Here is a 20204-nt window from a genome sequence, read left to right on the forward strand (position 1 = left end):
TCACAAGCTTAAGGCAATCACGATTTGCTGAGTGTTATTCGGACGAGAGTGATGAGAATATATTTCTGAAATTGTTTCATTAATAATCAAAATAGTTTCGAGAGAATCCAAAAGCGTTTCGGGCTCAGCGCTATACAAAACACGAAAACCTTTCTTTCTACCTGACGCGCGGGACTAAATAAAATCATAAAACAACCTCTACAGATCCCTAATAAAACCACTACATAAGAGGCGGTTCATTTTATTCATTATTTACAAATCAGTGCTAACTTTTGTGAACATTTTCTAAAATTTTATGGACATTTTTTCAAACTCTTAAATACTATTTGAATACCGGAACATTTTTAAAAATAATGAACATTTATTTGAAATCGTTATGTTTTTATAAATATGCGAAGAATTTTTTGAAATTGTGAACATTTTACGATTACCCAAAAGTTTTTTGAATTTATAAACATTTTATAATTTCTCAATACATTTAAAAAACTCGCAACTTATCAAAATTTGGTTCTTTTGAAAATCCTAAATTAATTTAAAGAAAAAAAAGCAAAAATAGAAATGATAAAGTAAAGAGCAAATAAAACGAAATAGAAAATAGGGGGCGGCAACACGCACATGGGCCAGCCCATTGCCGCGTGCTAGAGAGAGAAAATGCAATAAAAATGGGTTAAACCAAGAATCGCACCCTGGTCCACCGTGTTGAAATGTGCGACCTTAGCCTTTGAGCTACTCATGTGTTCGCGTTATTTAAGTGTATCAGCATATATGAGCGAAACCTAGTGGCGATTTTGAATGAAAAACGAATCATTTTTCTTCACTTGAATATTATCAACTTTTAGACACTTTTAAAGACGGAATAGGCAGAAGCAATCTGTGCTTTATTGTTAGATAAAGATTTAATACCAACGAGCCTTAAAAAGGCCAAGAGGTGGAAGGTAACTTGGGCCACAAAGGTCGAAGTGTTAGAAGCCCAATGTGGTTCTAATCTCCTTCCTCAATTTCTCTGACGATGATTAGCTTTGGACGGTGAAGCGCTAATGGATCGTGAAGGTTGCACGCTTACAACCAAGTAGAGAGCCCGTGATTTTGGTCTTCGGTTCGAGTGACTGTTTGTGGGCGGTTTGCGGGATCGTTCATCAACGGTTCGAGGTACTCCAAATACGATCTACACTGATACGGCCTTCTTTCGCTGCAACTCGGTGACGGTAACGATCGTGATCCCAACACATTATGCATCTTCATATTGATTTTGGATGTGCATAGGCGTGAATTTCTTTTGTTTTCTACTACGTTTTCCAACAACGCCGTCGTGCTGATCTAGATCCCATCTAGCTCTCCACCCTCTTTTGCTGGATCAAGATGATGGAGACGTCACCGAGCCGTACATGTGCATATCTCGGAGGTGTCATCCGTTAGACGCTGGATTGAATTGGATCGTGAAGGAAGTACGACTACACCAACCACGATCTTTAGATTGTTGGCGCTTTTGGTTTATAAGGGTATGTAGACACTTCCCCTCTCATTGCTAGCATCTCCGTATAATTGATCTTGAGTTTTTCATAGATTATTTTTTGTTTTCCTTGCAACATTCCTCATCAGCCAGGTCCAACGTGCCCTGTGGCATCCGGGCCACCACATATCCGCCCCATATTTGAGCTGGTTATGAGGTATACTAGCCAGCCATCTGGGTCGGGCTTTGTTATTTCCAAATGTTTTTGTGTTTGATTTTCCATTATAAGCCGATTCAACTCTGTTCTTGTGTATGCGGAAATTGTGAGAGCTCCCCATTCCTTGATGAGGTTCCCAAAAACAGTTTATTTTTCATAAGGTAGAAAATTGTGATCGAACTGTCTTTGGAAAAACAACATGTGATCCAACTGCCTTCGTAATTGTAAACAAGAAGTATGTTTATTTGCAAAAGAAAAGTATGTCTATATCCGAAAAAAACAAAACAAGAAGTGTGTTGATGGTCATGACAGAAAAGAAGAACAAAAAAAGTGTGCGTGACTGATCGAACACCCACCATCCGTTCGACTAGGGATTGAGGTCGATAGTACTGCAGTGCAGTAGTGAGCGTAGCAAAGAGGACCCGTGCGAGCAAGCAAACGGCGAGATTCGAGCGGCGCGAGGCGAAAAGATAGAGAGAAGAGACCCGCCGGGCGGCGCCTTGCGCCGTCTGCTTTTCCGCATGCCCGCAACGGCTTGTGCGCTCCGCACCACGAATCCAACGAAAGTGACATGACCCCTGCGGCCCTGCATGCGTCGTCCATGACGGGAGGAAGGAATCCAACCAGATCCGCCCGCGGCAGGACCGCGTCGAGACGCCGCGTGGCTGCTGCCGGGACCCACCCCCCTCCTCTCTCTCCCACGACCGCGTATTCCCGCCACCACCCAAACCAAAGCCGCATCTATCTCCAACACTGCTCCCGTTGCGTGGCCGCGAAGGCGAGGACGACGATCGTGGCTTTCGGCCGACGGGCTCCGGCCGCCAGCCGCAGCCGGGATTGTTCGTGCGTTGATAGAGGGGCGACGAGTCCGGGAAATATCCAGATCCTTTTGGCTCCGGGCGCATGCCGGATTGGTGGTGCACGCACACGGCGACTCTGTCAGCCGGTCGCCATGCTCTAGTGTATACTCTAGAGGCTCTAGCTGGGGTAGCTAGCAGCGGCCGTCTCCACTTCGTTCTCCAACAGCGACTCCATCGGCGACTTGTGATCAGCTGTGACCTGCAAATGTGTAAGAGTCGGACAAGTTACCGACCGAGCTGTTTTGCCCTGTCCACACGTCTTGGTCTCTGTCATGCATGTGTTGTGATGGTGAGATGTATACTAGCTACTAACTTGAGCTATTGTTTCACCAACGCACTATTAAATTTTCCAATGAGCAGAAGATGGTTTTGAAAAACGAAGCATGTGCGATACCAATTTTGCAAACTCCACGGTGGCCTCCTTTGCAAATTAGGGCTTTCAGGTCATCTACAGTGGAAAAACAACAGATGCCATCTCCCTTTTGTCCCTGGTCTGAGCCCATTTGTCCGCAAAAGGCGCGAGGCCCAACGGCGTCCCCCCATTATTCCTCCCACATTTGGCACCCCAACATTTTTGCTCATTTTCAAAATTTTCAACCAAATTTGAATACTCTAAAAGACATAGTTAAAACATAGAAATATATAGTACAATTTTTTTTAAAAATTATATGGTTCAAATTAGGAAAAAATGTTTAAACAAAAATATAATTCATAGGACATTGTTCAAACATTAAAAAACAAAGGACATCGCAAATCTATTGGTTTCCATGATGTAGCCACAAATGCTCTATGAGATCATCGAGAAGTTGTTCATGCACTTCTCGGTCTCAAAGTTATCAATGCATCTCGAGAAAATGCGCAACCAGATTGGCCCCTCTTGTTATGAGAGGTGGACATGTTCTCCCGGCAACTGGATTTATCAAAATCAACATTACCCAAACAATCGCCATCACCCTCAACAGCCATGTTGCGCATAATCACACATGCAGTTTATCACCTCCCGCAATATCTAGGGATCCCACGCAGTAGACAAAAACCCACCGAGCTTGTAGCACCATGCCCTCTTGAAATATCTAATTGGCTACAAAATAGGCGTGGTAGAGATCAACATGGACCTTTGCCTACTCCAATAAATAGTTATCCTACCCGAGGTAGAACCCTTGAGGTTGAGAACATGCACATCTTGCTTCTCCATTGCTTCGAAGATACTCAACATCATCAACTCATAATCGTCAGTATCGCCATCCAATAATGACGAGTCGAAGAACTCGTCTCACTTAAAATCACCACATGTGTCCATGGTGTGTCCTCCGCAAATGTGAAAAGAAGTGGTCAAATTGTGTGCAAACATTTTTGTCGGACATGTGGTGTCTGAGGTGGACGTGAGCGGTAGGACTTAATGGGGTAGCGTGTTTAGAGGCGATGCTTGGGGTGGGGTTTAGACTACGGACAGCACCCGTGTCTTGGTTGAGTGTTCGAGGTGGGCACAAGACAGGGTGGGGGTGTAGCTAGTGGGAGGAATAGAGAAAGAGAGGACAAAGAAAGTAGACCTAGGGATGGAGATTTAATGTGGTGATGTTTAAGGTGGGGCCTACGTGTGTTTGGGCTGACATGACGATTAATTTAGGGAAACCGGTGAAGGCCACACACACCGGACAAACCAGAGGAGCCCATTGGACAACCTATTTTGTGTTTGGCAAGGGCAACACTCCAACGCCGTGCATCAAAACGCACCTAAATGTGCGGACAACGCGGTCCAGACACTCTTGCTAGCCAAGGTCATGCACACAATATCTGCGGTCCAGACACTCTTGCTAGCCAAGGTCATGCACAAAATATCTGCAGACCGATCTGGATGTCCAAATTCCCACAAACGGGAAGCAAACCATGGAGAGGTTTGCGAATATTCGCACGCGTCCCACGTTGGTGTCCGATTGCACGGTCCCACCTAAAGATTTGTTCCAGTACAAGGCACTCTGATGCGACGACAACCGCCTACCACATTCATGCCGGTCAGACTGACGTGACCGAATGGCTGACCGGCACCGCATCAAAGCGGATGTGATGACCGAGAAGCCACTGTGCCCACATTGAAGCGGCGTCGGATTGTTTGCCCCGACTACTTAAAGCAGGCATAGCTCGCCAACAAACCCTATCTCCTTCCTCAGCACAGCGCCGTCTATCCTCCTCTCCTCACCTCTCATCTGCACGTCGGAGTGATGGGAAACTCTGACGGCTAGTCTTGGCGCTGGCGGGTGGATCGGCGCGGAGGTGCGGATCATTGCGCCACCACTGTCGTGGCATGCACCACTCCGACGAGCGAGGAGAAGGTGTTGCTCTCCGACGACGACAAGGAGCAGCCGCCCCTCCTTGCCAAGGTACTACTATCCAAACGGACATATACGGGCATACGAGAAACTAGGGAGGCCCATGGAGATGCCTACAATTTTGCTCTTTTTGATGTACTAGTGTTGTTTGCCCATCCATGTGTAGGTGTGCAACCAATATGTTTGGCGCCGTCCCTCTCGTGGCACCTGTCGTGGTTCCAAGTCTGACAGTAGTGTAGGGGTGTAAGTATGGAGAGGCAAGATCTTAGCTATGGAGAAGTTGTAAGCACGCAAGGTTTACGAGTTCAGGCCCTTCTCGGAAGAAGTAATAGCCCTACGTCTCGGAGCCCGGAGGCGGTCGACTGGATTATGTGTGTATGAATTACAGGGGTGCGAACCCTTTACACTGAGGAGGGGGTGGCTTATATAGAGTCCGCCAGACCCCTCCGGCCCTCAGTTATGCAGGGTTTTAAGTACATTAAGGTCGGGCGTTACTGGTAACGCCCCTAATAAAGTGCTATGATGATCATAAAAGCTACTTAATGACCGACCATTAGCGTGCGGAGTGACTTTAGGTCTCCTGGCCGTCGGGTGGTTGGATCTTGGTCGAGTGGTTGCTTCTTGGTCGAGTGTCTTCGAGTCCGTCGAGTGAAACACCGCCAAGTCGATTGAAATGTGATTTCTTCTGGAGGTGTCCTTGGGTAGGTCAGTTTGGACAGGTCCATGGCCCTACCTTAGATACATAGCTTCATCATTAGCCCCCGAATGGATCGAGGTTTGAGTGGGAAAGGGTTTGAGCACATCTCCGACTCATTTTTCATGTCGTGAACATACCTTGTTTCGGATCAATGGACCAGAGTGATGACAACAACTTTCTTTCCAGTCGCCTTGACCCATTCTTAGGTTTTGTCGAGTGAGTTCTTATACTTGAAGAGTTCTGAGTGACGGTGTGGAGGAGATCTTCGGTCCGACGAGTTGTTCTGCAGCCCGCGGATTTTGTGGGATCCAAATTTCGGGAAGCGCGCGGGACGGGAGAGGCCGCAGTAAACGGATGGGATAGCGCGGAGTCGCCTCGATCCCCGCGCCACCTTTTTCACCATGTATCGCGCGCGCGATCGCCACGGGATTTGGCAGGGCCATCCGGGCGTACCAGTCAGCCACTCGGAAGCAGCCTCATATAAGGTGTTGGGCCGGGGCTCTGTTCCGCACGCCACCATTCTCTCTCTGTTTTCTCCTGATTTCTCCGCCACCCTTGCTCCCGTCTCGTCACCGGATCTCCGCTCGAGCTCAAACTGCCACCATGGGGAAGGACAAGACGGCGGCGTTCGAACGCGCGAAGAAGGCAACCGCGAAGGTGAAGGGCAAGCAGACCAACCGGGGCGGATCCTCGTCGAGGTCCGGCCTGCCGGCGGGCTGGATCCAGGGCGACTGGATCCGCTCGGCAATCACGCAGGACGACCTCGATGACCTGGTGGAAGGGGGGTTTATTCCCCACAAGTCGGCTTGGCTCCCGGGAGACGAAACTGAGCCGCAGCCCAGAGAGGGTGAGTGCGTCCTCTTAGCAACTCACATAGATCGTGGGTTCTCGCTGCCTCCCCACCCTTTCTTCCGGGTTTTCTTTGAACTTCTTTGGGGCTCAGCTCCACCATTTTACTTCGAATACCATAGTCTATCTGGCCGCTTTCGTGTCTATGTGCGAAAACTTCTTGGGCTGTCGACCGCACTGGGGGCTCTTCAAACATATCTTCACTTGCCGTTCCCAGTCGGTCAAAAAGACCAAGTCGAGTGACGAGAGGACTCGGGTGATCCAGATGTGCGGTGGTCTGGGGATCCAGATGAGGAGCAAAAGTACCTTCCCAGCGATGATCCTTCCTGACTCGGTCCGGGGCTGGCAGTCGACTTGGTTTTACTGCAAGGATCAGCCGACCTCTGGCCAGTCGACTGGGCTTCCTCCTTTCTCCTTGGCTCGAGTGGAGAAGCCTGCTCCCCTGAAGATAGTTTCAGAAGAGAAGGCGCAGGTCAAGGAGCTGGTCGAACGGGTCGTCCAGCTCGTCCGCGACGGAGTGACCGGGATGGATCTGCTGGAGGTCTTTCTCGGTCGACGCATCCAACCCCTTCAGGCGCGCGATCATCCGATGTGGATGTATTCTGGGCTCGAAGATACCACTCGGATCCACCCGGAGGAGGTCAGTGAGGATACCTTGGAGAGCTGGTTGAGAGGAATCACTGGCAACAAAGACAACCCTCGGGGATCCAGGAGGGTGATTCCATTCGACAACTCGTGTCAGCTGGAGCAGGTATGTTTCTGTAAGTGACTTTCCGACTCTCCATGTGATGTCCCGTTTGCGGTCGACTGAATGTCTTTTGATTGTTATTTTTTCAGGCCCTTATTGAAATGTACTCGATGCCCAATGGAGAGCAAGGGCAAGACTTGGAAGGCGAGGCGAGCGGCGGTGACAGTGGCGAGTGGACTTCTGATGGTGAAGAGGACGGAGAAAGCGAAGACTCAAGCGACGAAGAAGAAGTTGAGTCGCCTCCTTGCAGGGAGAGGCGATCCAAACTTGCCCAAGAATGACCGAGCGTCCGTGAAAAGGCGACTGCTCAAGCTGGTCAATCTTCGAAGCGTCCTCAGATCTCTTCACCAACCCCGACCGAGAAAGCGCCCAAGCACCCCAAAGTTGCGGAGCCGAAAATCCGGAAGGCGTTGCCGAAGATTAAGATTGACATCCCCGTCGCTTCTGCGTAAGTGTCTTCCTCTGTATACACTCGACGCTCAGCGCCGTTTGTTTTTCTTGTTTTAACCGGACGAACTTTGGAACCGCCAGCGCTGCCACTTCCGGGACCTCAGCTTACAGGGATGATGATGAGGTGACGGAGGATGCCGTCACTTCTAATCTGGGTATGATTTCTGCCATACTGTCTTTGTTCGGTCGATTCAACTGCAATGTGCATCATTGGGTGACGTTATTTTGGCAATTGAACTTTGCACAGCTCCCAACATTATTGACCTCCCCGATGATGATGAAGAGCCCGAGAGGTCTTTGACGAGGAAGAACAGGAAAGCTCCTGCAAGCGAGGTGCTACAGTCGACGTCGAGGGCGGAACCAGTCGTTCAGGACACCAGCGATGCCAATCGGGGTTCTGTTACCTTCGCCGTGCCACTGTCGAGTGCCTTGCCTTCTTCGTCGACTGCTCAGGCCCCTGTCGACCCACCTTCAGTTTTTGCGACCCATCATGTCCCAGAAGACGAAGTGAATGCTGCCAGGGAAGCTATACGCCAGGCGGGCGTCATGATGGAGAAGATAAAGACGGTGCGGGACACCAGTCAGGCTGCCTACGACGCCAGCTCGGCTCTCCAAAGCAACGTTCAGGTTAGTTGGTCGCCGCTTGTTCTGTTAGGATATGATATCTGAAGACTCTTTCCGAAAATCTTTGCATCTGTACACCCACTGGGTGCGTCGATTGAAACTTTTGAACCGGTGGGGGCACGCTGAGTGCACCCACTGGGTGTAGTCCCCGAGACTACGGTGGACTACTGGCAGTCGACTGTAGTCGTTGTATTTTTTCGAATGAATAAACCAAACTGGTGGTTTGTCTCTTCCACTCGGTCTGGTTGAGTGGGATCAGAACCGGTGGGGGCACGTAAAGTGCACCCACTAGGTGTAGTCCCCGAGACTACGATGGACTGCTGGCAGTCGACTGTAGTCTGAGTTCTACTTTCTCTTCTTTTTTTTAACTTCCTGGACTCGACTTCGGCGGGCCGGTCGAGTGGGATCAGAACCGGTGGGGGCACGCAAAGTGCACCCACTTGGTGTAGTCCCCGAGACTATGGTGGAATACGGGCAGTCGACCGTGGTCTTAGTATTTATTCCCTTTGTTGTTTTTCGCTGTAAAATAACTTCTCCTCTTTGATTGCAGAAATCTTGTGATCTGGGAGCTCGCTTTGCTGATTTGGAGAAACAGCAGATCCAACTGAACCTTGAGTTGGAGCTGGCCAAGACAGAGCTGCAAAAGGCTAAGGATGGTGCCAATGGTAAGACGAGTTTGTCGACTGGTTTGCCTTGGGCTTCAGTACCCTTCTGCTCTTTCTGAATCAAGCACCATTTCTTTGCAGAAAAGATGAGAGAAGCTCTTGCAAAGAAGGACCAGGATCTGGTTGCTGCCCGAAAGGAAGCTGACGACATAATCACTTTGGCTGAACAGAAGCTGGCTTCGGTCGGCCAGTTGGAAGAAGAGAATACTAGGCTGAAGTCTGCTCTGAATGACTCCAACAAGGAGTGCTCGCGCTGGAATAAGGCGAATCTTGTTCAGGGTGAGAAAATGGAAAGCATTGCTCCCAAGAGGGATGATCTGGAGAGCTATCTGAGAAGCCTTGCCAAGAAGTTGTTCATCAAGCTTGAAGGTGCACATTCTGTTCCGACTAATTTTTTTTCTTGATGTCGACTCAGTGTACAAAAATTGACTTATCCTTGGATCGTGAATGCAGAGTTTTGCCAGAACTTTGAAGAGGAGACTGGGCGGATCGAACCGGGTTTGGATCCAATCAACTCTCCCGTGAAAGATGAAACTGCCATGAATCTGCTCCGACTGGAATCTCGCATCGACGGTGCCGTGGACTACTTGGCTCGACTGAAGGTCGCCATGTCACGGATCGACCCGGCACTTTGGCCAAAGGCCACACTCCAAAATGATCTTGAGTCTCTGATGACTCGACTTAACGGAATCCCTGACCGAGTGCAGGAGTGGAAGAAGTCTTCTGCTCGGTGTGGCGCTGATGTGGCCCTGTCTTTGGTTCATGTCCACTGTAAGGAGGTGCGACAAGATAAGCTGGCCGCAATCAAGGTCGCCAACACCCAAAAGCACGACTTCCGAACTTTTATGGAGACTTTCATTGCTGCCGCCACTCGGATTGCTGATGGCGTCGACCTGGACGAGTTCGTCGAGCCTGCCAGCCCTCCTCCTGCGAAGTGAACAAACTTTTATGCCCCACCTTAAATTTGCCTCGGAATGTCGAGTGGTTTTTGTAACCGTTAAACTCTTTCGGGCTGAATGCCTGAGCACTTTGACCTGTGGTCCGGACCCTTTAGGATTTATCTGAACTCGGTTTATCGTTGAATATCTTTATGAATCCCCCGTCAAGTGGAAATAGTTCTTCTTTCGAGACAACTTTTTTGTACTTGTGGCGCGACTCCGAAGGGGAAGGTAGCAGTCGACCTGCACCTCGTTACTGCAGAGCATGATGGAGTGCACGTTGTATTTGTGGCGAAGCTCTCCAAGGAGGAGGTGGTCGTCGATCTGTAGCTTGTTACTGCAGAGCAGGATGTGTTTCGTACTTAGGCGAGTACCCGACCGCAGCTAAGTCTTCAAACGAGAAAACTTAGGCAAGTACCGGACTGCAGCTAAGCCCCCGAGTGGGAGGACTGCTCTTTACTCGGTAGGATTTTTCAAACTTAGGCGAGTGCCTGACTGCAGCTAAGTCCTCAAGCGAGAGAATTTAGGCGAGTACTGGACTGCAGCTAAGCCTCCGAGTGGGAGGGCTGCTCTTCACTCGGTAGGATTTTTTGTTTTTCAAACTTAGGCGAGTGCCTGACTGTAGCTGAGTCCTCAAGAGAGAGAACTTAGGCGAGTACTGGACTGCAGCTAAGCCCCCGAGTGGGAGGGCTGCTCTCCACTCGGTAGGATTTTTTCAAACTTAGGCGAGTGCCTGACTGCAGCTAAGTCCTCAAGAGAGACAATTTAGGCGAGTATTGGACTGCAGCTAAGCCCCCGAGTGGGAGGGATCCTCTCCACTCGGTAGGATTTTTTCAAACTTAGGCGAGTGCCTGACTGCAGCTAAGTCCTCAAGAGAGAGAACTTAGGCGAGTATTGGACTGCAGCTAAGCCCCCGAGTGGAAGGGCTGCTCTCCACTCGGTAGGATTTTTTCAAACTTAGGCGAGTGCCTGACCGCAGCTAAGTCCTCAAGCGAGAGAACTTAGGCGAGTACTGGACTGCAGCTAAGCCTCCGAGTGGGAGGGCTGCTCTCCACTCGGTAGGATTTTTTCAAACATAGGCGAGTGCTTGACTGCAGCTAAGTCCTCAAGCGAGAGAACTTAGGCGAGTACTGGACTGCAGCTAAGCCTCCGAGTGGCAGGGCTGCTCTCCACTCGGTAGGATTTTTTCAAACTTAGGCGAGTGCCTGACTGCAGCTGAGTCCTCAAGAGAGAGAACTTAGGCGAGTACTGGACTGCAGCTAAGCCTCCGAGTGGGAGGGCTGCTCTCCACTCGGTAGGATTTTTTGTTTTTCAAACTTAGGCGAGTGCCTGACTGCAGCTGAGTCCTCAAGAGAGAGAACTTAGCCGAGTACTGGACTGCAGCTAAGTGTAACGCCCTCGATGCGGCTATAGCTCCCACGTGTCGAGGCACGACTTAGAGACATAACCGCATTGAAAGCAATGTCGCAAGTTAGGAAATCATCACAACATCCCATGTAATATATAGAATAAAAGGGGAGATACATAGTTGGCTTACACTCGCCACGTCACATCAGAGTACATAAATAACATTCATCAGACAAACACTCATGGCCCGACTACGGCGCCAAAATAGAAAAGAACCCAACATGCGACAAGGCCCTGAATCGAACCCCAACTAGGCACCACTACTGATCATCAGGAAAAGACACGTAGTAACGCTGAGAGTCCTCGTCGAACTCCCACTTGAGCTCGTACTCGTCACCTGGAGCGGAATCACCTGGACCTGCATCTGGAGTTATAGTATCTGTGAGCCACAGGGACTCAGCAATCTCGCACCCTCGCGATCAAAAACTATTTAAGCTGATAGGAAGGATAAGGCAAGTATATGTGGAGCTGCAGCAAGCGACTAGCATATGTGGTGGCTAACTTATACGCAAAAGAGAGCGAGAAGAGAAGGCAAAGCGCGAGCGAGAATCTAGAGGAACAGCCTGCGCAAGCATAACTCCAACACCGTGTCCACTTCCCGGACTCCGCCGAGAAGGGGCCATCACGGTAACACACATAGTTGATTCATTTTAATTAAGTTTAGTTCAAGTTATATACAACCGGACATTAACAAATTCCCATCTGCCCATAACCGCGGGCACGACTTTCGAAAGTTCAATCCCTGCAGGGGAGTCCCAACTTAGCCCATGACAAGCTCTCACGGTCAACGAAGGAATATACCTCCACCCAAGGCACACCGATCAGACTCGGCAACCCGGTACAGCAAGACAATTCGACAGGTTAAAACAAGACCAGCAACACCGCCCGAATGTGCCGACAAATCCCGATAGGAGCTGCACATATCTCGTTCTCAGGGCACACTCAGATGAGACATCCTACGAGTAAAACCAGCCCTCAAGTTGCCCCGAGGTGGCCCCGCAGTCTACTCAGTCGGACCAACACTCAGAGGAGCACTGGCCCGTGGGGGGCTAAAATAAAGATGACCCTCGGGCTCCGGAAACCCAAGGGAAAAAGAGGCTAGGTGGCAAATGGTAAGACCAAGGTTGGGCTTTGCTGGAAAAGCTTTAATCAAGGCGAACTATCAAGGGGTTCCCATTATAACGCAACCGCGTAAGGAACGCAAAATCCGGGAACGTAACACCGATATGACGGAAACTAGGGCGGCAAGAGTAGAACAAAACACTAGGCGAGAGGCCGAGCCTTCCACCCTTCACCAAGTATATAGATGCATTAAGATAATCATGGCAATATAATGATATCCCAACAAGTAAATAAAAGATGTTCCAACAAGGAACGACCTCCAATCTTCACCTGCAACTAGCAACGCTATAAGAGGGGCTGAGCAAAGCGGTAACATAGCCAAACAACGGTTTGCTAGGACAAGGTGGGTAAGAGGTTTGACATGGCAATTGGGAGGCTGACAAGCAAAAGGTAGGCATCGTAGCATTGGCATAGCAAAAGAGCGAGCAAACTAGCATAGCAAAGATAGTAGTGATTTCGAGGGTATGATCATCTTGCCTGCACAGTTGTTAGAGTTGACTGGATCCTCACAAACAAACTCAACGGGCTCCTCGGTAGCGAACTCGTCTCCCAGCTATACCCAAACAAGACAAACAAGCAACAAGGATACAATCAACACGTGCAAGACCAAGCAATAAGATGAAATGATGATATGCTATGCGGGATGCGATGCGGGATGCAAAATGCAAGATATGACAGGAAATGCATGAACCTGGCCTCAACTTGGAATTCCAAGGGTGCCACTGGGAAGATGGGATGAAATCGCTTGAAAAAGATATAAAGAACGCCGGAATCGGAGTTACGGTTTGGAAATGGCAAGCGTTTTAAGAATGACACCGGTCTGCGATTTACAGCAAGTAGGCATCTAAATGCAATGAGATGAACATGCTACAACCACCAAACATGACAACAAAATACATGGCAGGGATGCACACAAGATGCTTAACAAAAGACTAGCACCGAGCTACGGCCAATTCATCCATTAAGAGGTTCAAACAAGCATGGCAAAAACGCAAATGCAAAACAGATTCTAGACTTAGTGAAATTAACACTTGTCTGAAATTTTAGATCACGAAGCCCTCTTCGGAGCAGCAAAACAACATGATACATGACCTGATTAAGACAAGTAAGAACATGGCATGGAGCTACTCAACAAGCTTAACAAAAGTCCCAAAGTGACCTAGAGCCAAAATGTTTCACAAAATATACTAACGGGCACACGAACATAGCAAAAACATAATCAGTTTTCAGACTTAGTGAAAACTGAGACATGCTGAAATATAACTCACGAAGGCATGTAAACGAGCTCGATGCACTCACTACGGTGCAAGTCATGGAAAGGCAAGCATACATCCATAAAGAAGGCACAAAATGCTAGATAGACATGGCAAGAACAATGGCATAGCAAGCACGGATCAACTACAACAACACCGGCAAAATCGCAAACGAGTTGACGATCTGCCCAGATTCACAACGAAGCAAAAGTAGAGCTCGATTGACTCAAGCTAGGGTGCTACATAATTGCAAACAAGGACATGGATGGATAGAGCATAACATGATTAACAAAACTCCTTTACTGATCATCCTCAAAAGTGGCACGGATCACTAGGAAACAAGCTGAACATATGGCATCATGAACTAAATAATCCCAGACTTAGTGAAAACAACTAAGTCTCTGAAAACAGATTTCCCGGGTGCCTCTCTTTGCAAGCTTGCACAAGTCACCACAAACATCCTAAAAATGCATGGGTTGCACCTCTGGAAAGAAGACAAAATGCTTAACAAAACATATGAGGACTCACAGGCATAGCATGCACACAATAATCATGGCAAAAATGACAAAAGTCTAAGATGAACTAGCAGATCTGACAATTAACTCACGAAGCCTCCTTCTAACAGAATTTTGGGCATCAAGATTAGCTCAAATGAAAATGATGCAATGGAATGAAATGATGTACTCGTCGAGACGAACATTTTGATATGCTATATGTCCAAAACGGAGCTACGAATGCGGAGATATCACTGGTCAAAGTATGCTCGCAAAATTAGGGTTCGGGAGCGAAAGTCAACCGAGATATTTCGGATCTGAGATCCAGATCGGGCACGGGAACCGATGCACGCCGGAGTTGGACTTGAAGCTCGCCGGAGTTGAGGTCAAGGTCGCCGGAGACGCGGGATCCGGTCGGTCAGTGTAGAGGACGACGGGGCGGCGGCCGTGGCGCACTTCCCGAGGCCGGCGGCGGCGGCGCGGGGCCGGCTCGGACGGGGGCGCGCGCCGGTGGATAGAGAGGCGGCGCGGCGGCGGCTGCTCCGGCCATCGGAGCCGGAAGGGGCGGCGGCGCTGGAGGTGGAGAGGAGCGGGAGCGCTCGGGCCCGGTGGCGGCGCACGGGGGCTGGGCGCGGGCCAGGCGGGCTCGGCGGCGGTGGGTGTGGCCGGTGCCACGTGTCGCGACGCGGGTGGCTGCGGGGTGGCGGCGGACGTGTCCGGCTAGGCTCCGGACATGTCCGTCGGCGCGGATCTGTTTTTTTTAGCTAGGGTTTCGGGGAGAGGGAGAGATCCGAAAACAGAGGGGTGTATATATAGGCATAAGTGGAGTTAGGAGAGTCCAAATGAGGTGCGGTTTTTGGCCACGCGATCATGATCGAACGCTCTAGGAAATGGAGCAGAGTTTGGTGGGTTTTGGACCAAATTGGAGGGGTGTTGGGCTGCTACACACACGAGGCCTTTTCGGTCCGTCGGTTAACCGTTGGAGTATCAAACGAAGTCCAAATGATACAAAACTTGACAGGCGGTCTACCGGTAGTAAACCAAGGCCGCTTGGCAAGTCTCGGTCCAATCCAGAAATGTTTAATCCCCACACACGAAAGAAAGCTAGAAATGATCACCGGAGGAGAACGAAGCGCCGGAATGCAAAACGGACAACGGGGAAAATGCTCGAATGCATGAGATGAACACGTATGCAAATGCAATGCACATGATGACATGATATGAGATGCATGACAGCGAAAACAACATATGGAGACAAAACCCGAACCCGAGAAATAAATATAACTTAACGCTGGAAACGGCAAGAGTTGGAGTACAAATTGGGAAAGTTACATCCGGGGTGTTACACTAAGCCCCCGAGTGGGAGGGCTGCTCTCCACTCGATAGGATTTTTTCAAACTTAGGCGAGTGCTTGACTGCAGCTAAGTCCTCAAGCGAGAGAACTTAGGCGAGTACTGGACTGCAGCTAAGCCTCCGAGTGGGAGGGCTGCTCTCCACTCGGTAGGATTTTTTTTCAAACTTAGGCGAAGCAGATTCGCAGCTAAGACTCCGAGTGGGAGGCTGGCTCGCCACTCGGTAGGAAATCATTTTTATAAACTTAGGCGAAGCGGATTCGCAGCTAAGCCACCCACTGGGGGATTTCTTACGTAAACAAAAACAATAATAATCACTGGGAAAATTATAATGCTCTTGTCTTTGATAAATAAACTACAGGAGTTTTTTTTTCTTTTCTTATTACATCTTATCTGAATGATAACTCAAGTATAAAAGGGGCGGAGTAGCTCCACATTCCAGGCTCGTGGCTCATCAATCTGGTGATCGACATTGTAGAGGTGGTACGCTCCATTGTGGAGGACTCTGGTGACTATGAAGGGGCCTTCCCAAGTAGGAGCGAGCTTGTGTGGTTTCTGTTGATCCACTCGGAGGACTAAGTCTCCTTCTTGGAAGGCTCGGCTCTTCACGTTTCTGGCATGGAATCGACGCAAGTCTTGCTGATAGATGCTCGATCGAATCAAGGCCATTTCTCTTTCTTCTTCTAGGAGGTCGACTGCGTCTTGCCGGGCTTGTTCTGCTTCATCTTCAGAGTAGAGCTCGACTCCGGGAGCGTTGTGAAGCATGTCACTCGGTAAGACTGCCTCGGCTCCGTAGACGAGAAAGAATGGGGTTCTTCCGGTCGATCGATTCGGGGTTGTTCTTAATCCCCAAAGGACTGATGGAAGCTCGTCGACCCATGCACGTGCTGCGTGCTTGAGATCACGCATCAATCGGGGTTTCAGTCCTTTGAGAATCAGGTCATTCACCCTTTCTGCTTGCCCATTCGACTGGGGGTGAGCGACCGAAGCATAGTCGACTCGAGTGCCCTGAGAGGCGCAAAAGGCCCTGAATTTGTCGGAATCGAAGTTTGACCCGTTGTCGGTGATGATGCTGTGTGGAAATCCATATCTGAATATCAACTCTCTGATGAAACTGATAGCGGTGCAAGCATCAAGATTCTTGATAGGCTTGGCTTCAATCCATTTGGTGAACTTGTCGACTGCTATCAGCACATGAGTGAAGCCGCTCCTGCCTGTTCTCAGTGGTCCAACCATGTCCAGCCCCCAAACAGCGAAGGGCCAGACGAGTGGAATGGTTTTCAGGGCTGACGCGGGCTTGTGCGGCATATTGGAGTAATACTGACATCCTTCACATTTGTCAACTATCTCTTTTGCCATCTCATTGGCTCTTGGCCAGTAGAACCCCGCTCGGTATGCTTTAGCCACAATGGTCCGAGAGGACGCATGATGACCACAGGTCCCCGAGTGGATATCGTTAAGGATCATCTGACCTTCTGGTGTGATACACTTCTGGCCGACCCCAGTCGCGCTTTCTCTATATAACTGTCCCTTTATGACTGTAAAGGCCTTGGATCGACGGACGATCTGTCGAGCCTCTTCTTCGTCTTCTGGGAGTTCTTTCCTTAGGATGTACGCGATGTACGGTTCTGTCCAGACGGGAGTGATAACCAAGACTTCCATGATCAGGTCGACCACAGCTGGAACTTCAACTTCAGTCGGATCCGTGGCGCTTTTTGGCTGTGGGGCCTCTTCAGTGAAGGGATCCTCCTGGACTGATGGTGTGTGGATGTGTTCCAAAAACACATTGCTGGGAATGGCTTCTCTTTTGGAACCTATTTTTGCCAGATCATCAGCTGCTTGATTTTTCAGTCGGGGTATGTGATGAAGCTCTAACCCCTCGAATTTCTTCTCCAGCTTTCTCACTGCATTGCAATAACCAGTCATGGCTGGACTTCTGACGTCCCATTCCTTCATCACTTGATTAACCACCAACTTTGAGTCGCCATAGACGATGAGGCGACGGAAGCCGAGTGAAATGGCCATGCGCAACCCATATAAAAGTGCTTCGTATTCTGCCTCGTTGTTAGAGGAATCGAAGTGGATTTGAAGAACATATCTGAGTTTATCTCCTCTGGGGGAGACCAACACCACTCCGGCGCCGGAACCATTTAGCATCTTGGAACCGTCGAAGAACATGGTCCAATGCTCCGAGTGAACCTGAGTCGGTAGTTGCTGTTCAATCCACTCGGCGACGAAATCCGCGATTGCCTGGGACTTGATAGCTTTCTTTGCCTCAAACTTTATATCTAGAGGAAGGAGTTCAATCGCCCATTTTGCCACTCGACCAGTTGTGTCCCTGTTATGCAAGATCTCTGACAACGGAGCGTCGCTGATGACTGTAATGGAATGATCAGAGAAGTAGTGGGCAACTTTCTTTGTGGTCATATAAATCCCATATACGAGCTTCTGATAATGAGGATATCTTTGCTTCGATGGGGTCAAGACTTCAGAAATATAATACACTGGGCGCTGAACTTTGAAAGTTTTCTCGTCTTATTCCCGCTCGACCGTAAGTACCGTACCGACGACTTGTCCTGTGGCTGCAATGTAGGCAAGCACTTCAGTCTGGTTGATGCATTCTGACCTCTGGCCAGAGCATGATTAACGGCCTGGATCACCTGATGGGTGCCATCCGACGGCTGTAGAGGATCGTTCCTCTCCAGTTCACATTGGTGCAGGGTGGCTCAGAGGTTGTCTGACAGACTACACAAAATCTTTACACCCAGTGGGTGCTTGCTGCCCCAATCAGCAAAGGCTCCTTGCTGATTGGGGCAGCAAGCACCGGCTGGGTGGAGAGCAGAGCTTTGAGCTCTGCGAACGCTGCGTCAGCTTCAGGAGTCCACTCGAACTTGTCAGACTTCTTCATCAATCGGTAAAGAGGCAATGCCTTTTCAACGAGACGAGATATGAATCGACTTAGGGCGGCCAAGCAACCAGTAAGCTTCTGAACATCATGCACTCGCACATGACTTTTCATTCGGAGTATAGTACCGACTTTTTCTGGATTGGCGTCGATTCCCTGTTCGGAAACGAGAAAACCGAGTAACTTTCCGCCAGGAACCCCGAATGTGCATTTTGATGGATTAAGCTTGATATCAAACCTTCTGAGGTTGGCAAAGGTTTCAACAAGGTCAGTCAGCAGGTCGGAACCCTTCCGTGACTTGACCACAATATCATCCATGTACGCCTCCACATTCCGACTTATCATAACACTTCTGAATCATCCTCATGAATGTGGCTCCGGCATTCTTGAGGCCGAATGGCATGGTAACATAACAGAAGCACCCGAATGGAGTGATGAAAGCTGTTTTGATCTCGTCAGGTCCATACAGACGGATCTGATGGTACCCGGAATAGGCGTCTAAAAAAGACAGTCGCTCACATCCCGCAGTCGAGTTGACTATCTGGTCGATGCGGGGGAGAGGAAAATGATCTTTCGGGCAGGCCCGATTGATATGTTTAAAGTCAATGCACATGCGAAGTGACTTGTCCTTCTTGGGGACCATGACAACATTGGCGAGCCACTCGGAGTGGTAGATTTCTCGGATGAACTCCGCCGCTAAGAGCCGAGCCACCTCTTCGCCAATGGCCTTTCTCTTCTGGACGGCGGACTGTCGGAGATGTTCCTTGACAGGTTTTACTTTTGAGTCGACTCTTAGGTGGTGCTCAGCCAGCTCCCTGGGAACACCCGACATGTCAGAGGGCTTCCATGCAAAAATGTCCCAGTTCTCACGGAGGAACTGGATGAGCGCTTCTTCCTATTTGGAGTCGAGTGTTGTCGAGATATGAGTTGGAGCAGCGCTGGGGTCGGTCGGGTGGATGTGAGCTGTCTTCGTATCGCCAGTCGACTGAAAAGCTGACTCTGTAGCGGGCTTCTTGGCTCGCAACAAATCACTCGGGTCTGCAGTCTTCTGGTATTCCTGCAACTCCACCACTGCCATCTGAGCATCAGCGATCTTCGAACCTTTCTGAAAACATTCTTCCGCTTTCTTTCGATTGCCCGTAATAGCGATCACACCTTTGGGGCCAGGCATCTTCAATTTGAGGTACACGTAACATGGTCGGGCCATGAAGCGTGGATAAGCCGGCCTCCCCAAAATAGCGTGGTAGGCACTCTGGAAGTCTACAACTTCGAATGTCAACTTTTCTTTGCGGTAATTTTTGGAATCACCGAAAACCACATCAAGAGCAATCTGGCCGAGTGATTCAGCCTTCTTCCCAGGAATGACTCCATGGAAACTCATGTTGCTGGCACTGAGTCTGGACATCGGAATGCCCATCCCTTTCAACGTCTCAGCATACAATATGTTCAAACCACTGCCACCATCCATCAGGACTTTGGTCAGTCGAGTGCCTTCAACAACTGGGTCGACCACCAAAGCTTGCCTCCCAGGGGTGGCGATGTGCGTTGGGTGGTCGGACTGGTCGAATGTTATGGTAGTCTGAGACCATTTCAGGTAACTAGGTGTCGCCAGAGCGACCATATTCACCTCTCGGTTAATAACTTTCAGTTTACTTTTGCTTTTAATATCGGCAAAAATCATCAGAGTGGAATTGACCTGAGGGTATCCGTCGTCACTGTCTTCTTCGTCCTCGACCTTGTCCGACTCCTTTTCCTTACCTTTGGGCTGCTTGCCCTGGAACTACTGGATCAAGAGTCGACACTGTCGAGTGGTATGTTTCGGGTAAATGAAATTACCCGCTTCATC

The 20204-nt window shown here is 49.5% G+C and overlaps 1 pseudogene; it reads left to right on the plus strand.

Annotated features, from left to right (window-relative positions):
• The first annotated feature begins 17998 nt into the window (after positions 1 to 17998).
• Positions 17999 to 18200, plus strand: LOC125526211 (annotated as a pseudogene).
• Positions 18201 to 20204: the final 2004 nt, after the last annotated feature.

Source organism: Triticum urartu, chromosome 7 (genome assembly GCF_003073215.2).
Source record: "Triticum urartu cultivar G1812 chromosome 7, Tu2.1, whole genome shotgun sequence".
Classification (NCBI taxonomy): Eukaryota; Viridiplantae; Streptophyta; class Magnoliopsida; order Poales; family Poaceae; genus Triticum; species Triticum urartu.